This window comes from Euprymna scolopes, chromosome 12 (assembly GCF_053919585.1).
Source record: "Euprymna scolopes isolate OS-2025 chromosome 12, ASM5391958v1, whole genome shotgun sequence".
NCBI lineage: Eukaryota > Metazoa > Mollusca > Cephalopoda > Sepiida > Sepiolidae > Euprymna > Euprymna scolopes.
Genome location: NC_136493.1, coordinates 140,408,964 through 140,435,463, shown reverse-complemented (window position 1 = coordinate 140,435,463; position 26,500 = coordinate 140,408,964). Strand labels below are relative to the sequence as shown.

General features: G+C 34.5%; 1 protein-coding gene and 1 pseudogene across 1 annotated transcript in view; both read right to left on the bottom strand.

The window, feature by feature from the left end:
* Nucleotides 1–26,500, bottom strand: part of LOC145291517 (uncharacterized) — a 251,017-nt gene that overhangs the window by 87,656 nt on the left and 136,861 nt on the right. Inside the window, exon 2 of the mRNA XM_080137484.1 lies at nucleotides 9,365–9,743. The gene's annotated coding sequence lies outside the window, so the exon portion shown is untranslated. The remainder of the gene's footprint in view (nucleotides 1–9,364; nucleotides 9,744–26,500) is intronic.
* On the bottom strand, nucleotides 12–148 carry LOC145291805 (U2 spliceosomal RNA; annotated as a pseudogene).

Genomic DNA, 26,500 nt, shown 5'->3' with positions numbered 1-26,500 from the left:
ACTGGTTGTAAAGTGGGTGATCATTTTACATTAAATTAATACAGAAAAGTGATCCCTCACTTTATATCACAAAGTTACAAACATAAGTACAGCATGTAGTAAGAACAGATAATAAACTTTGATCTTGGCCAAAAGGCCAAGAAAAGCTTAAAAAGTTAAGAACAGCATCTATTAACAACAGACCTTTAATCTTAACCAAAAAGGCCAAGCACAAAAGTATTATGGACAGACCGACCGACCGACCGATGGACCGATGGAGTGACTTATAGAGTCGCTTGCACGCGACTAAAAATGTTTACATAAAATAATGTTTATTGGTCGCTAAGTGGGTGATTATTTTAGATTAAACTTAGATGTAAACCTGATACAGCACTCTAAAATCTAAAATATTGATTTTTGTTTTCATATAATAGATGATTATAAATGGTTTACTTGTTTGTAATTATAATCTTTAATGCCTTTGATAACATCATCTAGACATGAACAATTTCTTTTTAATTTGATAATTGACAAAATGCGATTAAAAACCACAAATAAGGTCCAAGTTTTTTATCTATATATTAATACGATAGTGTATGTGTTATTTTGTGTGTTACGCTTGCATCTTTTTTCTTCCGAGTTACTTTTGTTTAATTGTTATGACCTTCCATTTCTAGTAATAAATAATTTTACCAAGAATTCTTCATAACTTTTGGCTTTGGTTTCGCTTTCGACTATAACTGATGGCACTCAAGTCATCTATTTTTTTTATAAACAATTTTACTAAGAATTCTTCATAAGTTTTGGTTTCGATTATAGCTCAAGTAACTCAAGTTGTATATATATATATATATATATATATATATATATATATATATATATATATTGATATATATATATCTTTTTTCTTCATAAGTTTTAGTTTTGGTTTCGATAAAAACTGATGCACCCAAATCATATGGATATGTACTTTTTTATTTTCGAAATCACAACTTTATAATATACTAGCGGGGGTACCCGGCGTTGCCCGGTTTTTTTTTTGGAGGTGTGTTTGTAAGGGTGGGTAAAGTAAAGGATAACCCTGCTTAAATATAAAAATAAAAATAAAAAAGATGTTAAACTTCTTTAAAAAATCGCCCCCCCCCAAAAAAAACAGCGAACAAACATAAAACTTCTTTAAAAAGGAAATCGGAAAAACAGAAAGCATGAATCAGGGGAAAAATGATGGACGTGTTCGGAAAAACAAAAACAAAAAAAACACAGCACAAAGTGAAAAGTGAAAAAAAAATGGCATAAATAACCCTTTGATTCGGTTAACTCCATGGTGCTTTTCACCCAGTACAATTAAAATCCCATTCTCGTTTTTTTAAGCAACTACGAACTAAAGAAACCCAAACTGGTGTTCCTTCGTAACTGTCTCTTGTGGACGATCCCGCAATGGTGTTAAGTGGTGGTGGGTGAAGGAGGAATTTATTAGAGAGAAAAGATTTTACCACTTCCATTGATCTTAACCGATTTTGGCCGTGAACTCTCAGCAGATAGAATATAGGAATCTACAATTATCGAGAAAGTGGATAGGTAATAGGCCTATAACACACCTCAGATATTGTGCTACAGTTCGTGCATATTACATTTGCATGAAATGTCTTGATTTTAATCCTATTAAGATCAAAATCAGAGGGGAAAAATTAGTTCATTTTATATATATATATATATATATATATATATATATATATATATAGGGATAAGAATCGATATAAAATTGACTCTATGATAATATATACAAAATTTGCATAAATTAAAGTATCATATCTAATCGTACATATTTATCTAAACTAGCAGGCTATGCCAGGCGTCCCTACTAGCTTAGATAAATACTGTTGCAGCTTTAACAAAAGAGCTACAATAATATTAGAACGTCTCCATTTACGCTGAACATCCATAGAACGCCAACATCAATATATTACATATGTAAGAGTCCGCTGACCTAGAGACACTAGCGTTTCATCCTTTCAGGAATCATCAGGGTGACACGATGTCTACTGGTCAGGAGATTCGAACCCTGTTACAAAGCCAATCTCAACCGGGAGAAATATGGTTGAAATTTTAACATCCGGCCATAGTGATCTAGTGATTAACACATCATGATCTATGCATGCGAGCTTAGTTGACCGACTTTCTATTTCAACTTTAAAGTGCTCAACAATAAGAATCGAGTCTCTTTAAGGGGCTGACATAATTATTACAATGATAATTTTAATACTTACAGACACTAATGTTTAATCCTTTTAGGAATCATCAGTGCAGAGTGACGCGATTACTACCAGTCGGGATATCTCCGCTAATCGAGCCAGAGATGTCTCGTGTCGTGGCGTTCGAATCGTTCGACTGGTAGTAATCGTGACACTCTGCACTGAAGAATCCCGAAAGGATGAAACACTAGTGTCTGTAGGTATTTAATTATTATAGTAAAAAAATAATTATGACAGCCCCTTTAAGAAATTCGTTTCTTATCGTTGAGCACTTTCAGTTGAATTAAAAGTCGGTCAATTTAGCTCTTATGCGTAGATCATCGTATAACGATTTGATCACTGCCTGTCTGACGTAATGAACATTTAAATTAAAATGTTTAAAATTCAACGCTATTTCACACGGTTAATGGTAGCCGAATGGATACGGCCTCCACTAATCAAGCCAGAGATGTCTCGTGTCGTGGGGTTCGAATCGTTCAACTGGTAGTAATCGTGACACCCTGCACTGAAGAATCCCGAAAGGATGAAACACTAGTGTCTGTAGGTATTTAATTATTATAGTAAAAAAATAATTATATATATATATATAGCCAGTAGAGTTTAGTTTCCTAGAAGTACATACAATGAAACAACATGTGTCTACCAAAGAGTGCTCAATGAGTGAACAGAGCCGGTATATTAAATTTATTTATACAAACATTAATGGCTACATATTACCAAGAATGGCTACATATTACCAAGAATTACCGTCGAAAACCGGAGTTTTTGACGGTAATTCTTGGCCTGAAGACGTAATCCCCCAACACGGGTGATTACAGAAACATGTATGCACATATGTAGCCATTAATGTTTGTATATATATACAGTTTCTATTCCGATTATCGTCAAAATCTCATGTTTACTGTGCAGATATTTTCTCAAACGTAAAAATACAATTGTGGAAGATGATCTATAAATTTTAGTTTTACTGGTAGTTTAAAATCAATAAATATTTATTATTTTATTATTACAACTAGTAGTGGAAGATTTTTCTTTCAATAAAATCAAATAAAAAGACAATTAAAATAATCTTTTTTAGTACCGGAAAATAGGCACCAATTGTTCCAATTCTGATAACCACGAAGTTCCAATTTTTCCGGTTCCTGATTTCGATTCCAATTGTCTTCACACTTTATATATATATATATATATATATATATATATATATATATATATATATATATATATATAAAATTATTATAGTAAAAAATAATTATGACAGCCCCTTTAAGAAATTCGTTTCTTATCGTTGAGCTCTTCAGTTGAATTAAAGTCGGTCAATTTAGCTCTGATGCATAGATCATCGTATAACGATTAGATCACTCTCTGACTGACGTAAATGAAAATTTAAAAATTAAAATGTTTAAATTCAACGTTCTTTCACGCGATTAATGGTAGCCGAATGGATTAGGTCTTCACTAATCTAGCCAGAGATGTCTCGTGTTGCGGGGTTCAAATCGTTCGACAGGTATTAATCGTGACACCCTGCACTGAAGATTCCCGAAAGAATGAAACACTAGTGTCTGTAGGTATTTAATTATTATAGTAAAAAATAATTATATATTTTTATTTTTTTTTTTTTTTATTACATTTTCACCCCAAACAAGACAAATTGCCACTTTAGTGTAGGGGGCTACTATCAGGGGCAACAACTACTGGGGTACTATGTAGGGATTTGGGCAGCAAGATGTCGGTTCACGTTACACTTGAACTTCTGCACATAAGTACTGTTGGGGAAGTAGGGACCTGGAATGGAATTCCAGAGTCTAGCGGTTCTGGGGAAGAAACTATTGGAGTAAGAAGCTCTTTTACATCTAGGGATCTCTACAGTGTGGGGTGGGATTTAGCAGCCTGCCGGGTTTGTCGAAGGTGCTTACGTCGTGGGGGCACAAGTGATTGCAGTTCGTCAGAGCATTCACCACTAAAATACTTGTAGAAAAGGCAGAGGGATGCAACATTTCGTCGATGGGACAGAGGCTGAAGCTTAGATGCCAGTTCAGGGCCTATCAGGTTTGCGACTCTCTTTTGAACCTTGTCAAGAAGCGAGAGACTAGTAGCAGATGCACCAGCTCAGATGTGACAGCAATACTCCATACATGGGCGAATAGTGGCCTTATAGAGGTACAGGATACTTTCGGGTGTTAGTAGTTGTCTAGCACGGTAGAGAGAGCCCACCTTTCTTGCAGCGGCCCTGGCAATGTTTCAATGTAATTGTTCCAACTCATGTTTCTTGTGAACGTAAGGCCAAGGAGTTTGAAAGATGTACTCTCAGATAAGGAGTCGTTGGCCATTGCTATAGGTGATAGAGAGGGTTTCTTGTAATTATTGAATGAAACTAGTTTAGTCTTGGCAGCATTGAACTTTTGTCCCATTCCACCACAGATTGGATGTCTTCCTCTAGTGTTTTTGCTATTTCTTTAGAAATGTGTTCATTCGTCTCCCTGTCGTGCCTGCCATAGAGTGTAGTGTTATCAGCATATATACCCATCTCAGAGGCAATTTTGTCGGGGAGGTCATTTATGAATATCAGGAACAGTAGAGGTCCAAAGATAGAACCCTGGGGCACCCACGCATTTATATCATATTGTTTAGATGTACGACCATCGAGGACAACCTGGATTTTTCTCTTATCTAAGAAGGATTTAATTATGTTAAGTATTCTACCAGTGATACCGTATGATCTAATTTTCCTGATATATATATATATATATATATATATATATATATGAGAGAGAGAGAGAATATCTAATTTTTAAAACTTACTGTCTGTCTGTCTCCATATATTACAAACTCTATCTCTACTGGAACTAAATGTCACAGAACGGCGCTAGGGGCCTCAAAGGATTGGATATTTTATAGACCGTTCTTTTATGCGTCTTAATTAATTGTCTAATTATATATATACAATATATATATATATATATATATATATATATATATATATATATATATATATATATATATATATATATAAAATGGGTTAAGAAATTCCAACGAAAGAAAGATGTATATTTAAATAAGGGGGTAGTCACCAACAATGTGTATTTTTTAACATTATTTTATTATTCCGTGTCTTGGTTTTTCATTGAGAATTATGTTTAGATCATTGTAATAATGTTTTTAAATCATTAAAATCGTTTTTACGCGTTTCAGACGTTTTGTGAAGCGTCCTCGTCAGAAATTATAATTGAGGACGCTTCACAGAACGTCTGAAATTATAATTTCTGGCAAGGACGCTTCACAGAACGTCTGAAACGCATAAAAACGATTTCAATGATTTAATTTCTGACGAGGACGCTTCACAGAACGTCTGAAACGCGTAAAAACGATTTCACTGATCTAAAAACATTATTACAATGATCTTAAACATAATTCTCAATGAAAAACCAAGACACGGAATAATAAAATAATGTTAAAAAATACACATTGTTGGTGACTACCCCTTATTTTAATATATATATATATATATATATATATATATATATATATAATTATGCACGTCTTTTTGTTATTGCAGTAGAAACCACATAAGACAGAGATTTAAAAAAAAAGATTTTTAGTAAAAAATATATGTATTTTGTTTGTTCTTTATAACGACATGTTGTCCAATTTTCAAATTTAAGTCTCACTAGAGGCTTCAAAAAACGTTTTACTGTTTTCATTAATTTTTTTTATCATATCAGAATCTTGCAACAAATAAAATGTTCTTGCACAAACTTATCATTGACAGAAATCTATATTATATTTATGTATATTATATATCCCATTCCGTTTAGTCTGTCTGCTCTAATTTTTCTCAGAAACTATGGAACTGATTTATCTGAAATTTTGTATGGATTTTTGCTATGATAAGATGCAGCAAACTAAGTATTGTATTATCCGTTTAATGCAGAGTTAGGAGTTCATAGTGATTATTCGCCACAACTCACTTTAGAAACTACTGGTTGTATTGTGCTGAAATTTTGTGTGGACCTTTGTTATAGTAAAGTGCAGCGAACTAAGTATTATGGTATCTGTTCAATTCACATATATGGGTTAATGGGGATTAGTGTTTAATACAAAAAACGAGCACAAATTTAACTATATTTAATCATTAATTTGGCATAAAGTACTTATTCAAATTCAACGGGTTATAACTTTTTCTCATTTCTAATGCGCTTAAAAGTCTAGTTTTTTTTTTTTGTATTTTGACAGAGAAAATTAGAAAATGGCATTGAAGACAAAATATCTTCTGGACAATTCATAAATGTTTTACCATTTAAGACTTTCTCAGACCACAAAACACTTAAAAGAAAACCAAAGTTATTTTATAATGTTTTTTTTTTCTTTCTTTCTTTCTTTCTTTCTAATCATGGAAAGTGGTTTGTCTGATTTGGTGAAGAGTTTGTTGCTTGAACAACTTGGTTTGCGAATGTTTCCGCATGCAGCTGTCAATCAACAGGCTCCCAATCATGGACTGGCACAGACAGTCCAGAAGGATTTTAGGGACTCCACATTAGGAAACGAAATAAATTACGTTAGTCACATGCACACTATGACCTTTCAGTAAATCTTTTGGGATTTCTTGATCATTTTCAATTTCATGTTGGACAACATATAAGTGTGTTTGCTTTTTAAGTTGAGGGTCTATTAGATTGCTTGGAGAATCCGGGACAAGTAAATATATGAGTAATCAATAAAGTTGTGATGGAGATGAGAATAGTGAAAGAAGAGATGGATAACAACAAATAATAGAAAAGCACGTCATAGTTTACTTCCAAAAATCTAAACATATTTTCCAATATGCTAGATTCTATAGTGAAACATTTACTGAAAAACAAAATCAATTTTTGAAGAAAAATACTGCATCTATTGCTTTTAATTATTTGCTTCTTTTCATCTCCTCTTTTACTGTTCGACTTTTGCACATTGTATATTGCCTATTGGGTAAAAAACAATTCGAGCTCTCTGCCCATTGACAATGTTTACATTGAGTTTGCATTGACATTTTACCTACATTCGACAAGCATTGGATGATAGCAGAGGGGTTAGCAGTGGCAACTGTCAGCTCAACAGTCAAGTTTCGAACCTGGCTTGAGACACTTTTTTGTCTTTTTGTCTAGCAGCAATAAACAGCTGTGATACAGCAAAACCGTCTGTTTATGAATGACTAAGAAATTTTGTCTGTGTGTCCGTGAATTCGTTCCCTATGGACTCAAAAACGGTTGGGTCGATTTTTATAAAATTTCATATGACCGAACTTCATGTGCCTGGCAGTGTTCTTAGATAAGCTTTGTATCCAAATCTCTTCGATAAGTATCAATAATCGATAATCGAAATAATCCAATGAAAGAAGTAACAGGGGATTTTGGCTAAAGTTATCACCTTATACAGGCTAACATCACAAGTGCATTTGAGAAGTTTTATTCTCATAGCAGAAAGACCAGGCATATAACATCAACAGTCGGTTCTTCAATATGACAGAGGTGCGTTCAAAATGAATGTTTCTGTTTAGAGAACAACTGCACCATTTTTAACTCTTTGCATTTTAAACTTTAAATCAAGCCATTATATATAAAAATAATTTTACAAAATCAACAGTAGGTTTTCTACAGTGCAATGTAGTCTACAATGTATTGTGAAATAAGTCATAACGAAAGACATGTGAGCTTCCTGACGGTGCATTGCAATGGTTCCCCAACTAGGACAGACAATCAATCGATTGGATTGAAAAATGGGCGATTTCACCGATTTCAATGACAATAAAAATATGGAAGTGTGAAAGATTCGTTGATTATCATTCAATCCCGGGCAACGTCAGGTCACGGGTAGTCTAGTATATATATATATATATATATATATATATATGAGTTAAGTATGTGTTATATGTTGATATACTTGTCTGCATGAGATAAATTTCTAACAAAATTAACCGATCATCATGAATTTTGTAACTTGACTACTAGGTATAAGTGTTAGAATATAAGCTATAATTAGTTCGATTCATGTTTATGCAAATTGGCCTACTGTTAATAAGAAATATCCTAAGTAGGGAATTGTGCAGCAAGATGCTTGTTCACATTATATTTAAACTTTTGGCATATTGATACAGGCGGGGAAACAGGAATCACGATGACCTCCAGACTTGCTCTGCTATTTCCAGCATTATTTAAGTCCACTTGGATTTCTTTTTGTCACTGGAATTATGCAATACAGAAGACCAGCCCCGTGGAATTGTTTTCCCCTGATTTACCCTAATATTATTGGAATTCATGTGAAGAATTCAAAAATATGTTGAGCCACCATTGATTTTAGGCTTGCATCGTTTTCCATGTTGAATATTGGGTGGTTTCAATTAATAGTTTTGCAAAAAAAAAAAAAAAAAAAAAAAAAAAAGAGAGCCAGGGTATTAGCTGTTTCAAATGACTAACAGCGGGGAAAAATTGAATCGGGTCGTTCGATTTGGACCTCGTTTACCTCCCAGAAAGTATAGGAAACGTTGTAATTGGCCGCATACAGAAATTTATTTCATTTCTGTCAGAAAACTAAAATAATAGAAAATAATTCTGTTTCTCTACAAAACAATTACAATTGATCACAAGTGATATTAAAATGGATGAATAGTGGAAATGTTTTTGGTCGAATGCCCAAAATGGTATGATATATTCACTCCGCCCCCCCCCTCTCTCTCTCTCTCTCTTTCTCTCAATATATATGTATTAGTGGCCTGGCAAGGTAACAGGAGAGACAGCCAAGCAAGAAAAACCTTAAGCAAAATCATCCCAAAGCAGCAAAACTGAAGCTGGCTTGCCAGGACACTATTTAAACAAATGTGGGCAAATTTGTGCATATTTTATGAATTTGAAAATATAGGTTCTTTTTTTTCCCAATTGTAATAAAATTTTAACCATAGAATAGTACTATAATATTCAAAAAGCCTGCGAATTTTCATGTAGTTTCGTCGTATAGATCAAAAGATATGAGCATTTCAATATCATTTGGCTACGAGTATATATATATATATATATATATATATATATATATATATATATATATATATCCCAAATCTCAGTATCTTGTATATCAAATTTCGAGCCTGTAGACTAAAAATTGACAGAGTTATTGCATAGGGAAATGTACACACACACACACACACAGACACGTTCACTTTTATAGATATATAGATATACTAGCATTTCATCCCGTCGTTGCCCGGGTGTTTGGAGGTGTATGCTGAGCAAAAAAAAAAAACGATCAATTTTTTTATTTGACCCCTATTATGACCTCTTAATATTAATTGTTTTGGGTTAAAATCAAGTTATTAAGTTAGATCCATATCCAAGGAACCTATATCTAAAATTTCAAGTGTTTAGACCCAAAATTGTTGGAGTATTTTGGGAGAGTTCTCAAAGGTCAAATCGTTGAACTTTGACCCCTTAACAGCCAAATTTCTGGCCGAAAACCGATCACAAAGATTTTCCCAAATCTCAGTACCTTGTATATCAAATTTTGAGTCTGAAGACTAAAAGTTGACAGAGTTATTGCGTAGGGAAATGTACACAGACAGACAGACACGTTCACTTTTATAGATATACTAACATTTCAACCCGGCGTTGCCCGGGTATTTGGAGGTGAATGTTGGGCAAAAAAAAAAAAAAAAGCGGTCAATTTTTTAAATTTTGACCCCTATTATGACCCCTTAAAATTTATCCTTTTGGGCTAAAATGAAGTTATTAAGTTAGATCCATGTCCAAGGAATCTATATCTAAAATTTCAAGTGAACTTTGACTCCTTATGCGCCAAATTTCTGGCCGAAACCCGATTACATCGATTCTCCCAAATCTCAGTACCGTGTATATCAAATTTTGAGTCTATAGACTGAAAATTGACAGAGTTATTACGTATGGAAACGTACACGCACAGATACACACACAGACAGACAGACACTTTCCCTTTTATAGATATATAGATATATACCACCATTTTTGGCAATTTTATAAGTTCGAAATCTCGGTGATTATTGATCAAAATTTAACAAGTGAAGGCTCGTTGGAAAGCTAATGACCTGAATTGTGTAGTGGGCTATGTGATATTTGCTCTTAAGGTCGCACATTATTCTTTCAAAAAGTTGAGAATAACTTTTCTATATAAACGTAAAATAAGCATCCAATTTATGGTCACCTTTTTAGGGGAGGCTATTAGGAGTCGTGTTTATTGTGACCTCGTAGCCCAACACAAAACCTCCTTTAAAAAGCTTTTCTATAGGTGTTCTGGATGTGCTGGAAATGAATATCACATTAAAAATTTTCGCAAGTAAGTATTTTTCCAGGTATTAAGCAAAAATATGCACGCGTTTGCACGTACAACAATGGCCACCACTTATAACATAAAGAATTATATTGCTTAATACCATGGAAAATACTTATTTATGGAAAAAATAAATGTGATATTTGTTTTCTGCACACACTATAACATGATCAACTTGAGGGAGCGATTTGCTCCCCATTGGGGAGGTTGACCCCCCCCCCTAGGACATAAGAAAGACCGGGTAAATATGCTAAAATTGTTTTAATTAATCCTGGACAACAGCAAATATCAAGAATACTTGAATTAAGATATATAGATATATATTTTGTTTTATTGTCAAAATCAGATATATATTTTAATGTTTGAAAAGCCAGATATCTATTTTGTTGTTTAAAAAATCCAATAACAGGAAACGTCAGAGTAATATAGAAACGAGATTGTACTTGTTGGCCTGGAGAACACCTTCAGACTATGGCTTTCTGAATGACAGGGATTGACACCGGGGGTCATGTGAATGGATGTCATTTTTGGTCCCAGATTACAAAACTGGTAATATTGGTGAAGTGCACACACGCAAATGTATCTGGGGTTTCCCCAGATATGTAGCTGGCTCTGATTGGTTGAATAGGACCACCGCACCCCAACCCGTCCCGGAATATGAAAACAAGCGCCCAGTTTTTTTAGACAGATTAGAGAGAGATTGCGTGGAATCTCAAGATAATAACACCGCTCCCAAATGACTGATCCTCCACTCTCCATTTCGCCTGACTGCCATCTACGAAGAAGAGAGATTTGTGACTTTAATAATGTGCCAAGAGCTGAACGTGTACATATCTGTAAAAAGAGTGCAATTTTTGTGAAATTAGTTTTTAGTAGAATAGAATTTTTATTTGTTTGTCTTCCTTCTTTCTGGCGTATGCGAGCTTCACGGTTTGCTTTCAGAAGAATTCGACACGGAGGCGTTCAGAATTTAATGGTGGAGGTCTCTCGGAGAACTAGACATCACGACCCACGGTTCTTGAAGACGATCGGAGGTCAGTCGCTTGACCTTAGCGCAAGAGATGTTCACACACGAAAACCTATAGAAAACAAGTTTTTTTAAGGAAGATTTTGTGTTGGTTTACCAGACCACAATTACCAAATAAATACCACCTCTAACAAAAATAAAAGACTCCCGATAACGAGTGGCTATAAAGTGGGTGTTCATTTTACATTAAATTAATATGGAAAAGTGATCCTCCACTTTTAAAATCAATAATTTCTTCATATCTTGAAAATTACTCGTTTCCTGGGATTTTAACTGTTATTTTAGTTTTGCTTATGAATTACAAAATATCTGATATTTCCCCAAAACCTCTGGCTTTAATGGAGGGGAGACTAAAACTTGCTTCTATGGTTTCAAATGATCTGTAATAACAGCAAGGGGAGACTTGATTCCAAATATTTCTCATACGTTATATCTCTTCTCTTTTGGAAATAGGGCACGATTATGAATATCTCCAGTATCAAATAATCCTTATAAACTGTGAAATTTACTTTATGTATGAAAACTAAAGAGGGAAGATATAACATATGAGAAATATTTGGAATCAAGTCTCCCCTTGCTGTTATTTCAGATCATTTAAAACCATAGCAGCAAGTTTTAGTCTTCCCTCCACCAAGGCCAGACGTTTTGGGGAAATTATTAATATATATATATATATATATATATATATATATATATATATATATATATATATATTTGTGTACAGAAAGTTGTTAGTTGAGACAGGTCATTGGTACCGTCGGTTTCAAGCCCGATAATAAGGCCCGTTTAAGGTATCCTTATCAAGCTCTCTTCAGCCAATATTCGTCTCCAAACGAATATTGGCTGAAGAGAGCTTGATAAGGATACCTTAAACGGGCCTTATTATCGGGCTTGAAACCGACGGTACCAATGACCTGTCTCAACTAACAACTTTCTGTACACAAAATATAAGTACGCTCTTAAAATTTGGATTTTCCTTTTAATTGAGCACTCTGCTGGAATTCTTTTTCCAAAAAAACTAATCATACATATATATATATATATATAATAAAGTATAAAAATATATTTCTGACATTCAAGTTTCACAGAAGTGCGCCCCGTTCCAATCTCATAAGGAATCGTCAGACTAATATAACTTGATTATCATAACCATTTTCATAGTTTACTATGAAGATCTACTTGTGTATTGAGCACTGTTGAAGTAAATATTTAGAATCTATGCACAATATATCACATCATTTTACAATCTTAATAAGTTATATATACACACACACACATATAATTCATTTATCTATATATGTGAGGAATTCAAATGCAAAACACGATAAACGCCATTTTATGAATTGTTTAATTTCTGCTATGAAAAATGTTGTAATTCATTACGATCACGTTTTTTTGTTTTTTTTTAACACGGTGGTCACCACTTATCAAGGCCCGGAAGCCACTCAGGGATAAGGGTTATTGCAAGTACAGTACGTTAGTGTGGAGATTTGATGAAGTGTTTACTTAAGGGGGCGGTTCATTAGGAATTTGTTAACGTTGGACTTGAAGACATCCAAGTTGTAGTCAGGAAGGAAGCAGGCAGACACACACTTGAAATCATTTTGTTAAAGTAATCTGGGATTTGACTAATATTCTTTCTTTTAATTCAAATAGGCTTTTACAGTTTAATTTCTCAAATAAAAAATTAGATCCATCGCGTTTTATCTTCAAATTATTCACACACACACACACACACACACACACACACACACACACACACACACACACATATATATATAATACTTCTCTAATTTTGAAAGGAAAACAATTTTAAAGGGTAAAGTAAAAGATTTACTGTTATAAATTTCAGTTTCCGTTTCTTATATTTTTGGTGGAGTTTATGAAGCTAAACCTTAACTCTGGGAATTATTGACCAAAATGCAACTCTTAATCAAAAAATCAAGCTTTAAGGGTAAAGTTATATTTGTCTAAAAAACTGTACTCACACTTCAAATGACGATAAAACTTTTTTTTATGAAAATAGAGAAGGGAACTGTAATTCAAGAAACATGTCCGCAAATGTTCAAATTGATGACGATTAAAACAGTTAACGTATGTGTATTTCAGACAGGTATTGTTGCTTTCCTTTATGCCATAAATATCATTAATTCACCCATTCCAAGAGAAGAATCAAGAATGCATTGCTAGAAGGGGATCCACGAGGGAACAATAGCAACATTGCATCTTACAAAAGTGGAAATTTACAGGGTGGAACGATAAAATGGTCGCCCGAAAAAAGACGACATGATTCCATTACCGTTTGTTGAAAACTGGCTTTCTTGTTTTTTTTCAAACCATCTACTAGTTGGCCAGTTGTGTACAAATCTCAAGAGCAGTAATAGCCTTCTGTCATGCCTGAAAGTGACACAATGTTCAATGTGCGAGATTGGAGATAAACTGCTCTCTACCGATCCAAGTTATGACAATAGGACCATTTCTACCACCCTCCGAATGCAAATCTAGATGATCAATGAAGTTTCCATTCACGGTTATGGTCTTTGTACTCTTTTCCTCCGTCCTGAACGTGCCGGACCACTGCGTTTTGTTATGCATCGAGAACATCACCAACATAACCTCTCACAACATCAAAGCCAGTCTAATCATTGTCATTTGCCCAATATTTGCCTCGCACTGGCACTTGTGGACAAGGCATGCTCCCTTTTCTGAACTCATGTCGAGGCGGTGATTGAGGCTGAAGGCGGCTACATTGGATAGATGTCAGCTCTACTACATAATCAAGTTACCTGAATTAATGTTTTGCAATAAAAGTTTTAAAATAAAGCTGTAGTGTTGTTTTCATTAGGGCAACAAATTTATCGTTCCACCCACTATATATGTGTGGTTCACGAAGACTATAAATGCTCTCATTTTTGTCTTGCATATATATGATGCTAACTATTACCGCACCTTATATATTGCCAAATTAATTTTATGCTCCAATTGTTGATTGACTGATGGACCAACAACACCACTGGCATTAACAAGAACATAAAGATCAGAGGCGAGAAACTGGAAGCCATCAACTGTTTGAAGTTCATTGGATGATTGTAATAGATGGCTGATTCAAAACTGAATTCCTTGCAAGCATTAGGCAGACAATAGTAGCAGGAAAGTACCGGTGCCTACGTGGCTAATGACACGGACTAACAACCAGGTGTGCTAAGTTCGAATCCAGCTCATTCCACAAAAAAATATTTTCACTTAAGTTGTTGGCAACCTTCATATGCTCGTATTTTCCTAGGAAGAATTCTACTTAGTAAAACATTGGAGAAACAAATACCAACAATGACCATCTAATTCATATGAAATTAATAATATTGCTGATCAATCACCAGCAACAACATCAGGGACGTGACGGTGGCTAAGTGGTTAATGACACAGATTGACCACCTGGGTGTGCCAAATTCGAACCCAGTTCACTTCACAGCAATACTTTGTCTTAAAGACATTGGCAACCTTCCCATAAGTACTCAAATATTTCTAGAGTGAATTCTAACCAGAAAGATGTCAGGGAAACGAATCCCAACAAATTATCATGAATGATGATCAACAACAACAACAGAAGCAGTCAGTTGTATGATGAAGCTATGCGGCAACCTGGCCCCACAGCATTTGTGTACAACATCAAGAAACTCCTTCAGAAGGTATTAGGCGTCTACAGATAATTCTCTACAATGAATCACCGGCAACAGTAGCTCTGGCCAAACTGAAACCCATATGGAACACCAGAAAATAAAACTAGATTTATCTGCTCCATGGTTATCTCTGTAGTTCTGTGAGCCTGTGAGATCTGGACCCTAACTGTGAACCTGGAGGGAAGGATACAACAGGCCATGAAGATGAAATGCTTCCAAAATATCTTCAACATCTCATAAAAGGACCAACTTGCAAACGAGACATAAATCCAGTTATAATTAATAAGTATGGTTTTTGGTTCTATTTTATTAACAAGCGATTATTACCCAACAACTAATTTTGCTAGTCTCAGTCTTTTCTACAAATACTATTATAATAGCATGTGTTCTTCAGAATTGTCTGATCTATTCCCTGCTTCCTTTGTTTCAGCTCGTTTGACTCATTTGTCTATTGATCTTCATCAATTCACTGTTTTGATACCTCATTGTAACGCAGCTTGTGTGTGTGTTTGGATTCTTAATCCGGCACGGGGATGTGGTGCATCTAGTGTGTTAGGTATAAGTTAGTGTTAAGTTCATGCTTGCATGCTTTCTCGCTTCCAGCTAACACCACTGGCTAACCTTACGGTGAAAAAGGGGAAGCTATGCACAAGCCTTCCCTGCTAGTACATAGTCTCTCCATCATCAAGACTCCTACAGTGCCTCCACATTGGCCACACACGGTAATTGCATACCTTGCAGCCCCAGGCTAAGCCTGTAGGAGATCTTGGAGTAGTAGGGGACCCCAGAGGTAGTGCGTTATGCCTCACTGATGTGTGGACATACCCTGGCATGCTACCAACCCCTACCCCACTGTCTTGTGGATGCCCTTGGTTGGGCGAAGACTAGGGAAACCAACCCCAAAATCAAACACCACTGCCTTGTGGGCCTGATCACAGCAAAAGGCTAAGAGGTGAGAACTCTGACTTCAAATCCCACTGCTGCCTTGCAGTTTTTCTTAAAAGGCTATGGAACCTCATCCAGAAAGAAAAGGCGTAGTAGCGGACACGATAAGGCGACTGTCTACCTCACTGAGATTACTTTCAGCTAGAAGCTGCGGCCTCTTTTGCTGCTAGTCATTACGGGTTCGCTCCACTGGAAATGAGCATTGCGGGTTCAGAGGGTGTTTATCTGATGCGCAACAAATACGACACCTAAACTGCGCAAGCAAGTTAGGAGCCAAGGTGGAAAGTCCTGTACGGAAGGATAAAGCACTGAGGCCTCAACTTGTCATCGTTAAGGCTGACGGACTGCCTGATGATGATGATGATGATGACGATGATGACGATGATGATGATGATGATGATGATGATGTAATGCAGCTTTCTATTCCAGTAGCTTCTTTCCAAAAACTGCAGACTTGTCGAACTCTCTTCCTGCTGACTGTTTTCATCCTGCTTGTTGCCTTGATCTTTTTAAGACAAAGACCAATGTAGGCGTCTCCTGTCTTTACAATAATCAGCTTCCATTCTTGCTAGCTCCTTACATTAAGTAGCTTTATAAATTGTCTGGAGCGATTTTCATAAAAATGAATTCTTTTGCATGTTTTTTTTAAGGGGGTGTTTCTTCGTGTTTCTTTCATTTGTTTTCAGCAGATCTAAATATTGTTCAAAACTTGGATTTATGGAATCTCTGAGCAATATGTCGTCACTCCAGTTGCACCAAATAAATACAACTTGTTTTTAAATAGGGGCATGTTGTAAAAAATAAGGAATTTAAACAATATAATTTAAATAGTATTTTCAAGTGAAATTTAATTTTACAGTATGTTTTGTTTATTAGAATGCACTCTTCCTTCCCCATGTTATCAATAGGTTTCTATAATGTTATTATTTCAGCACCGTCCGTATCCTGTATAAGTACATTAAAAAATATTTGTTTAATTTGCCTTTCTTCTTTAGAGGGGATGGTTCCTCTGATGGATTCATTTTTGTTGGGTGTAAGGCGTCGCGTTTGACAGGCGATACTATAGGGGGAGAAATGGATAAAGGGAGAGAAAACGAACGAGGAAAAGGGAAGAAAAAACGGAATTTTCCTGTAATTGCACTCATCAGAGGATGAAAGAAAATTTTTTGTTGTAATGCAAACTTGACGTGTTTCTTCTCTTTAGGTAGAACTCTTTGGCGTTCTTCAGGAAAAAAGTACCGAAAGAGTGAAAAAGCAGGCAAAACAAAAGATTTCCATTGTCGTTATCTATATAACTTTGTTAATCTTCTTCCTCTTATTTCATATCACTATGTCAGGTAGAATAACCTCATTTTCTAGTTACGTAGCTGTAGGGATTGCAACGTCATAGTTGATGTGATATGTTTTGGCATATGTTTTGCTTTTTTAGATATACAATTAATTCATGATATCTTCTGTCTTCCTTTTCTATCTATAAGAATATCTATGTGACCGTGGCTTTTTTTTTTTTTACATAGGCATCACCATTTACCAAGGCCAAGAGGCCACTCGAGGATAAGGGTTAAAGAGTGTACAGTAGAAATCGGACAATATAGTAACCGTTAGTAATGGAGATTCGGTAAATTTGTTGACTTATATCGAACGGCTCATCAAAAACTTGTTTACGTTAGACTTGAAGACAACCATATTGTAGTCAGCTGGAAAGCAGAAAAACGGAAGACAATTCCATAGGCGTGCAGTTCTAAGAAAGAAGTTTTCTCATAGAATCTACGTTTAGGTTTAGACACAGATAAAATGTGGGGGGAAACTAGGGATAGTGTTTTCTGCTAGACGGATGTTATGAACGTCTTTCTCTAACGTGTGTGTGAGTGTGTTTTAATGGCCTCTTTTAAATCGTCTTGTGGATATAGTGATTGTTTCTCCAAACCTGCCAGCGTGCATCTTCCCCATTTCGTTATATACAAGTATTATATACAGTTTATATACATTTATACAGTTGGGTGTGTACAAACGCGGTCGGACTCCTTTAAGAACCCTTAAGTTGTGTATCTACCTTAGTAGTTCTTAACTACACGTTTAGAGATCACCATGCCCTTTTTTCTGTTATCCTGGGCTTCTGGGATGGGGTTTTCCTGGCACTGGCTGATGAGCTGTAAAGAGCATCTAAGATGAAAACACGACGCCGATTTCTTGGCAATAATCTCTTTATTTCATCTACAAGTGAACCAGGGGACTCCATGCATTGTTGACTCAAGCATTTTTTGCGTTTCTGTTGATGCATTGTTCCTCTGACCCTTCTGGTCTTGAAACTAACTCAAATCATATGTCTGTCTTCTCTTGACTGACTAAAAAAAATCCCCATGTGCGTTTTTATTTATATCAAGGTATATGTGTGGGGTGGTAACCTTCCCCATTAACAGGCTTGTACCTAAAACGCACCGACCCACTTTTAGCAAGCAGGTGCACACTATGTCAATGGAAGTCACCGAATTTATGTTTCACCCCTTGACCTTTCTGCACCTACCCGACACAAATAAGCTGGGTTTAACCCAGTACCGCACTAACCGCATTACTGACACACGACAGATGATGTATGCCATTTCGAACAGTTCTTTCTGGTATAGACTCGAAACACTTGCTGATGATTAGTTACTTAACTGCACATAAGCCTCAAGTGCTTTCACAAACCGAGCATCATAATGGAATTCATTATAGCATTATATCAGTTGGCGTTGTATAACATCATTATGGCCTTATGCCAGATACTGAACAACTTCACAAATAACTCCATGCTCATTGATCGACAAGCCTTTCCACTGACATAGATTTGTTCCTCATGAATATTTTGTTTGCCGTTTTTGCATTACATTTGTTTTGCAGACAAAAAAAAGTGTTTGCAATTTCCCTTTATTATTTCGTTGCTTTGGTAAAAGCTGATCAAAGATCGCTTCGTGAATATTAACTCTTCTTCTTTCCCTTCCAGTATATTTCTTTCTTTACTAAATAGAATCAATGCTTTTTTTTTACTTAGGCGCCAATACAGTTTTTTATGCTATAATTAATTGAGCAAAGCCGCATTGAAAAATCAGTCACATATAACAGGAAACGGTAATACAATTATATATACATATATATATATATATATATATATACACACATATATATATATATATATATATATATATATATATATATATATATATATATATATATATACTGGCAGAGAGACCCAACGTTAACTGGAACGGAATAATGATCAACAAATGTACAAATGTTTAACACTCTCATAATTTTATTGTCATCGAATCGGTGAACTCGACTATTTTTCAATCAAATCAATTGATTACCTGCTCTAGTTGGGGACCCATCGCGTTGCACCATGGGAAAGCTTCACATACCTTCCCACAGTGACTTAGTCAAAAATACATTGTTGTCTACACTGTACTGTAGGGAAACTACTGTTGATTTTATAAAATTATTTTTATATGTAATAGCTTGAATTAAGTTTAAAAGTCAAAAGTCAAGTATCATGGTGCAATTGTGCTTAAAACAGAAACATTCATTACGAATGCGCCCCTGTCATATTAAAGAACTTATTGTTGCTTTTGTATGCCTGGCCTTACTGATTGTGCGGTGATAATGGCTTGATTTAAAAGGAAAAAGTCAAGTATCATGGTGCAATTGTGCTTTAAACAGAAACATTCATTTGGAACGCGTATCTATCATATCAAAGAACCTACTGTTCATTTTATATGTCTGACCTCTCTGCTTGTGTAGTAATAAAACTTCTCAAATGCACTTGTGATGTTAGGCTTTGTAAGGTGTTAACTTTGATCAAAATCGCCCGTTCCTTCTTTCATTGGAATATTTAAATTACTGATTGTCGATACTTACTAAAGACATTCCGATACAAAACCTATTTAAGAACACTGTCAGCCACATAACGTACCTTTTTATGAAATTTCATATAAATCAGCCCAGACGTTTTCAAGTCTATAGAAAACGAACTCACACACACAAATACACATGCATAGATACATACAAAGGTCCTTTTCTGTAATAGTATGCATGTGTGTGTGTGTGGGTGTGTGTACGTAATTGTTGGAAAACTGCGCTGAGGACGGTCATGAACATTGAGGTGGCTAGCGTCTGTTAAGATGAAGCAATTGTCATATATATATATATATATATATATATATATATATATATGTATATAGGTGTCTATATATATATATATATATATATATATATACGTATGTATGTATATATACATGCATAAATATATATGTGGAGTTGAATGTAACAGTCAAAGAAGCAAGCACCCACGTGTGTGTGCCTTTTGTGGCTGTACGACTTACCTTCAGGTGGGATCTTATAGAGAGAGAGAGAGAGAGGCGGAGATAGAGAGATTAACGATGGCGGCCGTGGCTTTATAATGCGTGGTCTTGTGGAATGAAATGCAGTCAGTTCTTTTAATAAAAAGCCTCTTGGTAGAGGTGAGAGAGACAGACGAGTGCTGGAAGTTGAGAGAGAAAATTATGAGCAGGAGGAAATACAGTGACGAATTCTATCTGTGAACTTTTGTTTGTTTGTTTTTAAAAAATACCAACACATTTAACTGCAATGTATGTCTTATTAGCCTGGGTGCCCGGCGTTGCTTGGGTGTTTGGAGGTGTGTGTTGAGCAAAGAAAAAAAAAGATAGTAGGCACCCGTGCCGTGAAGGCGGAAAAGAAAGTGAAAGAAAATCTGATATCTTAGTCGATGTCTCCATGGCGCAACCGGTAGTCAAAATCGTTGAAATTAACCGAAGTCAATTTGACGGTGACAATGACTTGCTAAAATGTCGGCGAAAAAATCGACCCCTCATTATACAAACGGCCGAGTTTAAGGTGAAGGAATGTTTTTTTTTTTTTTTGGAGAATTTTTCTATATTTGTCGCCCGAGATGTTGAGCTTCAAAATAGTACCAATCTTGTCAGGATCCGTCACTACTGTCGAAAGTTTTTGCGAACTGTTCTTCAGATGCTACATTTCAATTTCTTGTTCTCTCTCAGGAGAGGAGAAATCCTTCACGACTGAGGCAATTTTTATTTTTTGTTCCTTTTCTCCACGTTAGAAAAAACTACCCTGGTGTCTCACTCTGTCCTGTGGGGAGGCACTGTAAATAGGAACATACATACATACATACATACATACATACATTTAAACAGATAGGTGAGATTAATATTATGGAAGATAAGTACAACAATATAGTGGGGATGGCCTTTTCTCTACCCTACAACCTCTCTCCCACAGAAGAGACGTTGCGAGCCTATCCTTGTTTTATCGTTATTTCCATGGCAGGTGCTCGTCTGAACTCCAATCTCTGGTCCCCCCTCGCCAATCTTTCACGAAAAACACCCGTGTAGCCGAATCCACTGTGAAAAATTTCCCCCACTCTTTATCTGTGCCTAAATCAAAACGCGGATTCCATGAACAAAGCTTCTTTCTTAGAGCTACACGCCTGTGGAACTCTGTTTCGTCTGCCTGCTTCCCACCGGACTACAACTTGGATGTGTTCAAGTCCAATGTTAACAAATTCCTTATGAACCGCCCCCTTAAGTAAACACTTCATCAAATCTCCACACTAACGTAATGTACTTGCAATAACCCTTATCCCTGAGTGGCTTCCGGGCCTTGATAAGTGGTGATCACTGTGTAAAAAAAAATATATATATATATACTAGACTTTTAAGCCTGTTAAAAACGAAAAAAGTTATAGGATGTTGACTTAAAATAAGCGCTTTATGCCAAATGGATGCGGATTAATATGATTAAATTGTGCTCATTTCTCCATCAAATGCCAATCCTTTTTTATTTCGATTCTTCGGATCACTTTTCACACGTTGAGTAATATTTTCACACCTTCTCCGTTGATGTAAACATCTGTCCTTCTTCGGATGTACATTGTCGAAGTCGGTAATCTTTCTGTCAAATTCGGGAATCTGTACAGAATTTCGAATAGTCTCCTTTACTTAATCCATCAGGGTAGCGTGTTCTTGTTCCGTCAGTCGTAAATGGGTAGCAGTTCTACTTGAGAAATAAACGTTAATTATTTAACTTAGAACCTATGAAGATGTAGAAAGCGCAACATTTTCGGAGAGAGAAATAAAAACAATAAAATGAACGATGAAAAAAAATACAAAAAAATTAGTTAATTAAAATATTTATTAAATAATCGAATTTCAAAGCAAGGAATGGATGAAGAATTATGATTTTTATTCACGCTTTGCAAGTTTGATGCATTAATAAATAATGTAATAAACTCATGCTTTTTATTTTTCATTATTTACTTACTCGCTCATATATATATATATATATATATATATATATATATATATATATATATATATATATATATATATATATGTATATATATACTAGACTACCCGTGACCCGTTGAGTCAGTATGTTATATTAGCTATGGAATTCATGTATGAGCATAACACTTGTGACGTAAAGAAAATAGTTTTTGACACAACAGAAATATTTCTATGAAAGTATATTAAAATGAAAAATCACAGACGGATCACTGAAACATGAAAAAAATTCCTCCCTATTCGTGTAAAGTTACCTATTTTTCCGAAATCGCTCAAAAATCGAAAATTAAACATGATTTTCCTACGAATCGAACGCCGGCGAAAGTCATTTAGCAGCAAAAACGCACATGAACCTAATGATGAGAAATATAAGAATGAAAAACCAATGTTAAAATCCTTCAACCAAGTAAGAGAAACTTAAAATCTAAAAAAAAATAAACATTAATAAAACCTGAAGCAAAATAATAAAACCTAAGTAAATAAAATAAAATAAAACTAATATTGAAACAGATTAGTAAATGTGTCAACAAATTCACCGTTCTCACACAACTATTTTGTATCTAGAAATGTAAACAAAAAATAAAAAAAGAAGGAAGGAAGTAGGGAAGGAAAAGAGACGAGTAGTAGTAGTAGTAGTAGTAGTAGTAGTATTAGTAATAGTCTTTACTTTGCTACAATTGTTCTTATGTTTGTCAACGAGTTAAAGTTGTTTAGTTGTAAGAAAATAGCGACAGCATAGTTTTAATAAAGTAGTTGCAAAACACCCCCACTCTTCCCATGTTAAATAATAATTTCGAAATAATAACGTTAATATTTCAGTTCGCACGTCAAAATCTGCAAAAGAAGCGATTTGTATTTATTTGTTTATGTTGTTATGTCATGCGCAACCGGATGTCGTAAACCGGAAAGTGGGTTACATCACTCGTTACAAGGTCAATTGAGTTTTATATATATATATATATATATATATATATATATATATATATATATATATAAATAGGCTCCTTCAGTCTTTGACAGACTATGAATACTCACCGTAAGAGTGTCTGTACATGAAATTTTTGTGGTAGGGGATACACAGTCAAACCACACCTCTCCTTAGTCGACATTGTTAAATACCAGTGGCGATTGAAGTGTATGAACAGGACGACTGGAAACAAGTGCCGAAATAAGTGGAGAGCACACACAGTGACTAGAATTCCCAAATGGTCACCCATCTAGTACTAACCAGGACAACGTTGCTTAACCGTGAGTCAACGCGATTATGCCGTATGCCTCTGTGTGTGTGTGTGTGTGTGTGTCTCTCTCTCTCTCTCTATATATATATATATATATATATATGTGGGGGGGGTGTACTAGCAGGTTTCTCGGCATTGCCCGGTCATAAAATATGCTTAAATATGATATTTTGAAACAAAATCAGAGTAAGTATACGATCGTTTCGGAAACAATATCCATTTATTTATTTAATATTGACAAATGAAATATTTTTGGATACTCTCTCCTTATCAGCACAAAGAGGGGGGGGGGCGGATAAACCAAAATTAAACTAGCGTATTGGAGTGAGTATGGCGATGATGAGGAGAGAGTATCCAAAAATATTTTATTTGTCAATATTAAATAAATGGATATCGTTTCCGAAATGATCGTACACTTACTTTGATTTTGTTTTTTTCTTCTTTTGAAGTTGATTTATAATTTTACAATTATTGATCTTTTATCCTCTGTATTAATATACCTCTAGGTAAATACACCTTTCGAGTTTATCATATATCTGTTGTCCTTCGGGCACAGCACTTTTAATGTATCCATACATTAACTGAAACTTTGCTCTTTTAGACATTTGGTCTATTATTCTCTCTCTCTCTCTCTCTCTCTCTCTCTCTCTCCCTTCCTCCCTCTCTCTCTCTCTCTTACTCTGTATATATATATATATATATATATATATATATATATAAAATCAAATGTTAATATTTCTTTTCAAGAAACATAAAACGGTTGATTAACCATTCAAAGTAAATATATAATTACGTCGGCCATATTTGGTACGATTTTTCATTCGTTATTCAGCATTCCAAAACCAAAAGGAATATTTAGTTATCACGCATAATATTATATTCATATTTTTTTATGAAGCACGTGTTTTGATGAATAGCAGAAGCCATCACCTAGCAATCATCTAACAATCTAAACAACTCATCAGAGACAAAAATATTTTCAGATTTTTGTTCTTTTTCGGTATGGAATAATCAGAAAAAAATGTTAATAAAAGAAAATGGAGATATTTAAAATTTGCAGAAACATAAGAACTAAAAGCACTTAATTATCGCAGTATTTACAGACACCTACCCCTAAAAAAAAGCATTGAATTAAACCCACGCGTGTAGAATCAGGCTTTTGCCCCCATATATATATATATATATATATATATATATATATATATATATATATATATATATATATATATATATATATATATATATATATAGTCTAAAGAAGCCTTGAATTTAAAAAAAATGCAAAAATAAAAATAAAGAATGCAGTTTAGATTCCCGGAAGGAAAAAAAAAATAATTTTAACCTATCGCAAACTAAGCACCTACATAATCCGATTTCTAAAAAGTTTATAATCATTAAAGAGAATTCATTTATATAAGGATGAAAAAAAATGACCTTAACAAAAATTGTGACATAGAAATGGACTTAGCACTTGCATAAGCCGATTTCACAAAAGTCTTCAATTTTAAAACAGAATTTAACTACATAAGGATGAAAAGAGAAAACCTTAACTAAAATTTTGTAAATAGAAAACGGGGATCATCAGCTGTTTACCATGAAGCTGTTTCGGAGATTTAAAAACAGGAGAGCTGTTACTTACATGGCTCTCCAGTGGATAAAACCACTTCCCCAATAAAAAAAATGTAAAATAATGCGGTTACTATTTTTACTAATATATGAAAAAAATACATAAATAAAATATTAAAAAAATAAAAAGATAAACTATTAATAAGTAAGTTTCAGATTACAAGATATATTCTGCGACATGTTAACTAGCATATAAATGCTATGAAAATAAAAATGCATAAAAGCTTAAGTACCTTAGGTACCAGAAAGGCAAATAGATAAGAGCAAGAAAACCTAGCCATACATATCTATAAAATCAATATATAGTCTAAAGAAGCCTTGAATAATAATAAAAAAATGTAAACATTAAAATAAAGAATGCAGTTAAGATTCCCGGAAGGAAAAAAAGATTAATTTTAACCTATCGCAGACGAAGCACCTACATAATCCGATTTCTAAAAAGTTTATAATCATTAAAGAAAATTCATTTATATATGGAGGAAAAAAAAAAGCCTTAACGAAAATTGTTAAATAGAAATAGGCTTAGCATATATATATATATATATATATATATATATACATACACACATATATATATATATATATATATATATATGTGTGTGTGTGTGTGTGTGTGTGTGTTTATTTGTTTGTTTTTTTTTTTTGTTAGCGATACTCTTTGAACGAATTCAATTATTTATACGAAAGTGCATTTTTACCTAAATGCGAGTTGGGAATAATTTTCCCTTTGACCAATTTGGTACCCCCTAAATGGGGAGCGGCATATATATATTATTTTTAAAATATAATTATCCACTGACACGTGTTTCGCCGTCTACGACTCATCAGAGTGGCTGAATCTGGCTGGATCGCTATCCATATCGCTAGATTCAGCCACGCTGATGAGTCGTAGACGACGAAACAGGTGTCAGTGGATAATTATATTTTAAAAATTATATATATATATATATATATATATATATATATATATATATATATATATATAGGGATAAGTTCTCTCTGTGATAAAATCATTGTTAGATGCAAATTCAAAATGTAAGTTTAGTAAGCAAATTCAACGTTAATATTTTTA